The sequence below is a fragment of the Mugil cephalus genome, chromosome 11 (assembly GCF_022458985.1).
Source record: "Mugil cephalus isolate CIBA_MC_2020 chromosome 11, CIBA_Mcephalus_1.1, whole genome shotgun sequence".
In the NCBI taxonomy this organism is placed as follows: Eukaryota; Metazoa; Chordata; class Actinopteri; order Mugiliformes; family Mugilidae; genus Mugil; species Mugil cephalus.
In genome coordinates this window covers 5,730,902-5,739,296 of record NC_061780.1, presented here as the reverse complement: position 1 = coordinate 5,739,296, position 8,395 = coordinate 5,730,902, and positions in this window count along the sequence as shown.

The following is an 8,395-nucleotide window of genomic DNA, read 5'->3' as shown; positions in this document are numbered from 1 at the left end:
AACAACGACCCCTGGCGACCAAATGGGAGTATTGTCAGTACGACATACCGTATCAATAATAATAATCATGAACTATACAAGTGTAATGAGGGCGGCACAGCGGCTCAGTGGTTGGCACTGATGCCTTCCAGTGAGAAGGTCCGGCTCGGGCCTTTCTCGGTGGAGTCTGCATGTTCTCCCTGTGTCTGTGTGGGTTTTCTCCGGGTACTCCCGTTTCCTCTCTCCTGCCACAGACTGGCGACCTGTCCAGGGTGTACAGCGCCTCTCGCCCGATGACAGCTGGGACAGGCTCCAGCAACCCCCGAGAACCTAGTGAGCGTTTATATATCTATGGTAGTAGAAGATGAGATAAGATTGCAACTTTAATGAAAAATATAATTGATTTTATATGATCTGTTTGTAATAATGCATAATAGAACATTAATTTCATTTATTTGGCACATTTTAAAGGACAACAACAACAATGGAAGTACAACATAAGCAATTATTTATTTATTTATTTTAAAGGATGTACTTTCTCCTCTTTCTTAGTTATCTATTAATTTTATTTATTTAACCTCTATGTAACCAGATAAAATCCCACTGAGATCAGGATCTCTTTCACAAGGGTGACCTGGCCAAGAGGTCAGCAGCACATGTCTGAAACACAGTTACACCATTATGTTTAATAGAAGAAAGTGACAGTACAGATGACAACATACAATTTTAGAGGTGCAGTGGTATTGTAGGTATTATGAAACAACAAACAACAATTTAAGATTTAAAATACAGGCACTGTGCAATGGTCTCATGCCATCTCAAATAAAGTAGTGTGTATTTATCACAATGTTACTACAATATCTTTATAAATTACTTCCAAATTTAATTGTACTCAGTTTTGGGCTATATATAATTTATTTAATTTAAGTTCTGACTTATCAGCATACTGAGAATACAACTGTTGCACTGTTTTGTTTTCAAAATGTTGATCCAGTGTGGGACTGTTGTTTTGTTAAAAAAAAAAAAAAAAAAAACTATTAACACTATTATAACAAAAATGTTAACATAGTGCATTGTTTATGAGATATTTTGATACCTTTACGGGGTTTTTTGTAGGTTAGGATCACAGTTTAAATTTACAATGTCTGTGTAAACCTGCAAGTGAGTCTGCATTATGCGTTTATGTTACAATGAAATCAAAAGTTCATAATTAAATGCACCAAGATATAGAATAAGTTTGCTAACATAAAATATTAAATGTAGTTCATGATTATCTTATTTGATAAATAAATCATACTTTTTCATGTCCTGTCAACTATGACACCATGCTGTCAACTAAGATACCATTATGTTTAATAAAAAAAAGGTATATTTAATTGTTCCCTTTGTGAGAAAATATGTAGACTGTTTGACTGCATTCTGTGAATTTTTTTAATGCAGAAAAAAGCTCCAGTTTCTTTATTAATTGGGGATTATAATTAAAATGTAGGTAAGTGAACCATATTCTTCCAAGAACAATGATTTGTTTAAATAGCAGACATTTATCCAAAGTTAAAACTTTACAGTTTTTGTCCATAACATAACTGACCAAATAATGAGTAAACATATCCGTTTTTTAAATAAGTATCTAAAAACACTTAGACATGAGGTTGGCAATTACTGAAAACACAATATTTCAGGACTTTTTAAAAATACTAATGTATTAGGGAAAAAAATCCAGAATACTTCAAACTCAAAAAGTCCCGCAATTATATATAGAAGTAAATTTCAATGAATAGTTACTGCTGTAACTTCATATTCAGCTTGAAGGTGGTAGTGCCACATTCTCTGGACCTGGACACCCCTATTTTACTCATTTATACTGTATATTGCAGTTATACTTGAAATATAGACATGTACATAAACAATGTATTAAATTCTCTATAGATTTGAATATGCATGTCTGTAGATACAATAGGAGCTGTAAATATACAGTATATTTGCGTATCTTTGCTGCTGTTGTTATCTTGCTTTGATGTATATTCCTAGCACTGTGGGCAACTACACAAAGAGAATAAAACCTCCTTATATTGGATAAAGCCATAACATACTGTATATGAAATTTTATTCTGAAAGTATAGGCAAATTTCATTGATAAAATGGATTTTGATCATTTGTACAGATCATTGTGTTGGGAGATGTTAATGGACAACACATCTGTCGAAAGAAAAAAAGTCTGTTTTTATAAATCCATTTTTTATTTAATGAAATGTGTAAGTATTTAGAAAGTCACAGCAAATGTAACACAAAAATAAATGAGCAAAAAAAATATTAAAATAACACAAATAAGTGGAATTTTAGCTGATGCTGTTACTGAAGCGGCGCAGAGAACTGCTCTAGTTTCATTTAAACTCTGCTCCAGTGTTGTGTGTTTGATTAGAAATGTGGGGTATTTGCCTTGAGCATAACATGAATGAAATTTGATTATCAGTGCACACAAAGCTTCACTTATTAAACACTATTTGTTCCAGTTAAGATTATTACAACACTCGGAACTGAATTATGGAATCATCAGAATGTAAAACAAATAGGAAAAATCTATTATATAATTATATAAATTATAAATTATAGCCAACAAAATCCACACACTCCCAAAGTGAAGTCAGTCACAAATATAACTGAAATCCAGTATTTTTGCAGAAGTGTAAAAGACGCTGCGCTGTGTGATTTTTTCGAAAGATATTTTCAGAAAAGCTGTGTAGGTGTGAAAATTAGAAATAGGAGCCATTTGGTAATGCCATGCCAATTAGGTCTGAGTAGCAATATGTGATTTGGAGAAACACCCAGCAGTTCAATTGTGTGTAATGGTCACCTGGCAGCACTGATAATGCCCATTTCAGCCTACGCTGGGCAGGCCATGGCCTGGTGGCCCCCCGCACCCCAGGCAATTATGTTTGGTTTCACACGGTGAAAAGGGTTAATTGGCGGCGCCCACGTGCCTGATTGGACCTGTTTCACGCTTGTCAGCCTTCATCGCATCAAAGGAAGCCTCAGTCCACCAGCCTCCATTATTAGAACGCGCGCACGTACCCACACCTCATGGACATGCACTGCACACAGACTCTGAGCTGCATATATTCAGCCAATGGAGGGGGGGGGAAACAGCACACACACTCTCCACACACAAAGAAACACACTGATATAGACGCATTGTACCACACATTATTATTCACATTGCAGAGATGTTCACACTTGCGTGGACTCAGACGTGCAAATCACTTTCTGGACGATCCTCAGTGGTATCACTAGGGGTCAGTGTTGTTTTACGCAAAGCAGGGTCGCATCACCCTGCCCCTCTTGTTCATTCCCTCTCATGACTTCCCCATGGTGTAGTATATGAGCGTTTCCCTGACCACAGCACAAAACCATTCATCATCATCATCATCATCATCAACACTCGCTGTCATTTTCAGACTCTTGAGAAAAAATATAATCTTCTTTTATCATGTAAAATGATTTGGTTTGATTTTCTTCTTAGACGGCATTGTATTAGAAACCCATTGTATTCTAATTTCTTTAGCCAATCAGTGTGTGTCCTTGTCCGTTTCTCAGGATTTGCGTGGTTGTGTTTTCTTTCTTTCTTTCTTTTTTTTGCTTTTTAACAAGGCTTCAACCACTGAGGCACCAGCAGTCTATGAAAGTCCATCAGCCATTATACAAGCTAGTTTGACTGGCAAATAACAACGGTGACAATGTTTCCCATTCAACAGTCCGCTCTCTATAAATCACACTTCCTTTAGTTGTAAGAGAATGGACGCACAAACCCCGTTACAACCGTAGCTTTGTTTTGCAAAACAGAATTGTCACGAAAGACTGAAGGGTGTCCGCGGGTACGCAGAAATTTGTTTTTCAAATTCTAAGTAACATTTGCAGACAGAATGCTCTTCACTGATTCAATAAAATCATTATAAAAACAAAGGACAACTCTCGTAAAGAAAAGATAAGGAAATTAGGAGGCAGTATGTGACTCTGTAACAACGTGACAAAGCGAGGCATTTGATAAAGGTATTACAGACAAGATAAACAAGATAATCTGCTCTTATTATTTTTTTTTATGTTTTGTGGGTTGAAAACACTGAAAATGTCAGTTAAATGTGATTCTACACACTCAAAACACATGCAGATTATTTATACAAACTGCCTTTGATAGCTGTCTTCGGAAGAAATTTTAGAAGTAATTTCCTCTTATATTGTTAGCACGCGTATAATGCAGATATACAAAGAACATGCACATGTACAACCGCGACACAGGCCTGTTGTGCCAAAGCGAATGTAAATTCTCACATTAGTCCTTGCTCTTTTCTTTTGGGAGCGGTGCCAGCTCTGGGTCCGTTTGGAATGTCTAACTTTTTGCTCTTTTCATTTTATCGCACTAATTGAATCTGGCTCTCGTAGCTGGCAATGTGTTTTTGGATTTCCAAACATGTTGCTGAAGGTGTCCACTCGCCAATGGCATGGCTCCACCGCCGTGGTCTGTTCCTGCACATGCAAGGATCTTCTCCCACTGTGCCTCCTTGTCACTTTCAGCACTTTGGCACGCTCCAGCAAAGTCGCCCTTCTCACACATAGAGAAATGCCCAGACACACATAAACAGACGCACACGCGCGCAATGCAGGCACATGTACACACAGTACGAGTCGGATTGTGTGTGTTCCTTCCCGACTGCGCCTCGGAGGACGGTGCACTTTTTTCCACAGACGAGGACACGCGTGTGTGCACAAACACACACACACACACACACACACACACGCACACACACACACACACACACACACACATACAGACTCCTGATACACACTTCCCATCTCTGCTGGCATCCTGGGAGGGACGTGCAAGAGAGAGAGCGAGAGCATATGTTGGATAGACGTTTGTTGAGGGGGGATATTTCTCTTTGGATGTTGTCTTACAAGCTCTGACGGCATGGCGCAGAAAGAAGGCATTTTTTCGTCCAATTTATTAATCCTTTTAGGCAATGTTCTCTGTTCAGAAATGCAAATTGAATCAATCTGAGGCTGACTTTAAGACTTTTCAAGTGGGATTTAATTAGAAGCCAAGGCCTGCAGTTTTTAATGAGAGAGGGGGTGGAGAGATGGAGAAAGAGAGAGAGGTGGAGAGAGAGAAAGAGAGAGAGGGAGAGGCATGGGGAGGGAGAGTGGGTTGCGGTTTTGATCTGGGGGTCCTGCTGGAGAATGGATACACAAACACCCACAACATGCTCGCACACACGCCAACGTACACACGTGCGCGCACAAACACAACTGCGCCACGTAGAGCTAAGTGTGAGGATGCCCGCTGCTTTTTCTTCACTTCCTTCAGCTTCGGTCTTGTGAGAGTTCAACCAGAGATCTCGTTACTTTGGAGTACGTCTCAAACCCTTCCACAGACCTACCCTATATAAGTGTAGCTTCACACCGCTCTGGTCGGATCTGCTGGAAGCCCTCAAGTTAAGGCAAGGCTGTTCCCCAGTGTGAAGGCATGTAAAGCTGTAAATCTGAATTTAGTTTGCGTGTAAGAAACACACGGCGAGCATCCTGAGCATCCAGAGGATGCTCAGCCCGGAGAAACAAGTCGAAGCCTCGAAGGATAGTCCAGCTTTACAGCATGAACAGCAGCGCTACGAACGACTGCACGTACGGTATATACTGTATCACAGTGATAAGTGCAACTATGAATTTTTCAGATATTTCACTATTAAGAATGGATGGCCGGCTACGAGAGTAGGGATCCTTTATATAGTGATGCAATGACATGATCAGCAGTTTAAGTTAAACCTGCAAATAATGTCACTGAAAAAGACACAAGACTCTCTCGGTGGTTTCCACATTAAACATACGCGTGTTAACTGCAAGTTAGGGGCAAGTTATCCAAAGAGTGATTTTAGCTTTTCAAGTCATGTCAAGTCATGTCCATTTTAAAATTCTACCCTGCCAAGGACCATTACTTCATGTGATAGATTAGTTTTTTCTCTTATTTCCTGCCCAGTTTGTCACGTTAACCTTATAAATATAATAATAATAATAATTATAATATAATTAATAATAATATTCTGGCTCCCTACGCCGAGTTTGGAAACCACTACATAAGCAAATTTTTCTCATTCTTGCTCATATGTGAACATGTGTGCATGCATATTCCCACAATCCTACGTATCTTTATGCGCCTGAGTGTGCATTAAGTCATCTTTAAGTTATTTTTTTACTTATGATGATGTGGACAGTTAGAGATCTCCTTGACACTCCCTCTTAAATGAGTCTAGCAGACAGCTCTTGCCTCAAGAGTAAAACTTGTCCCTTGATTTATCAGAGATTTCGCTGCCATTTGGCTATCACATGCTGCATCTGATACATTTTGGGGAAATATGGTGCTGTAAAAAAGGGTGAAGTCGGTCTGTGGTGTCGGTATGTGGTTTGAGAGCTCACGCTCTCCTAAGGCTCTGCCTTCTTTCTTTCTTCCCTCACTGTTTCCCGTCACCCGCTCAAATTGGGACTGGAGAGCTCTGAGTGGTGTTTTTCGGGGACTGGTGTCACATCTTCAAGGCCACCATATCTATTTTTCTCTTTCTATATTTTCACTGTTGTATTTACATTCACTAGGAGGGGGGGTGGGGTTGAGGGGGAGGGGTGGGGTTGTTTCGTCCGTGCTCCAAACTCGACCACTTCCACTTGGAGAGCTTTTCCGAGTGCCGCTGTCTGTCATAAAAGTTTGTCTGTGTGGCGGAAAAGCAGCGAAAGATAAATGTCAAGAGGATTACATCTAGCTTGGGAATTTTAATGTAGGTAGGAAAAAACACGAGATGATACGCATGAAAACAACAATTTCGCATGCCAGTGGAGTTGATGTACAGTATTGAAGGAGCGGTGGAAGGAGGTTGAAAAGATGTGAAGAGATGACTTTTAGGCTGCCACAGTGAAACACGAATTTACCCATTAAAAGCGAGAGCTCTAGTGTGTGCCTCACAACATGCTTGACAACTAGTTGATACTGTCAATGTTTAAATAATACTAATTAATCTCCATTATTGAAACATGTAATTAATCTCTTTCTCACCCTCGCTTGCTGTCTTTCTGTCTCGTTCTCGCTCACATTTAATGGAACATGAAAGGGAAACCCAAAGAGCAAATGCTGTGTTGTGGTCCTTGCGGGGAGCTCATTGAGGGACTCACATCAGAGGAGATAACAGGCAAAGAGACAGACGGGTGGACATGTTTTGACAAACAGACAGTTGGTCCAGGACTCCTCCCTATCCTACCGCTCTGCGCCGGCTCTCCCTCTCTGTCTCACTGTGTGTGTCTTTGAACTCAGGTCTTCATTAACAATCTGCTGATTAACAGGCTTGGGAACACAGGGGGTAGATGGATCAGAAGTAGAAAGAGAAATGAGGGATGAGAGAAACAGACAGAAAAGGAGGGGGGGGATGCAAATTAGAATACATCCACAGTAAGCCCACGTTCAGACCAACATGCTCTCATACATAAACGACAGAGTTCGTCAGCTGCCAACTCCAAAACTCACTCTTTTTCAAAACACTGAATGACGAGTTGCAAATGTGCCAGCAAGCGACATTCACAAGCGGAGATCGTAGCGTCTTCATAAACCTTTGACAGGCCACCATCCTCCTCAAAACCTCTCTCATCTGCAAGAGTCTTCACCCTTTTCTTGACTACAAATTCAGCTTTTACTCATCCGTACGGCAACAAAAGGTCATCTGCGCTCATATCCTAATTCCTTGGAAGGAGTAAATGATTGTTTTGTGATGACTCTCCAGTCGTAGCATCCATCGTTTGTATTATAAACCACAGCTAAGTGCACTCCTTAAAACGAGGCCATCTTTCACAAAAAAGCAGTCCTCCTGGATCATTTTTCTTCATCTCAATAGTACTGGAAGCAATAGGGCAAACTTTCTGTGGACATTATCTAGAGTGAATAAATCTGCCAGTCTCAGATTTTAGCGTGACATGCTAATGCTACACGAGTACAGCTTCAAATGTCAACTAAAGCAACAGCATTTGAAATGTCACTTAAACTAAACTCAACCACCAGACAACTAAATGCTGCGCTGCTCTCTTCTAAAGACCAGCAATCATGTTTTCCTATCTATGAGAAGTTCCTCCGTTGGGATTTATTCATTTGCAGTCATTCATACAGTGTCATTTATTTAATTTCAATTCGTTTTTAAGTGAAGAAACTACATAACCTGCTCATAATAAGTGTGTTATTTGGGAAACAGCCTGGTTAGGGCTGTGTAGCAGTTAAGTTTAGAGGTTGCTGTCATTTGTATTCTCATCACAAGCACACACAAACGAATCTTTACCAAGTTAACAAATAGCATTTGTGAGAGCTAACAAAGTAACCAGCTTTACGATGGGATGACTGTGG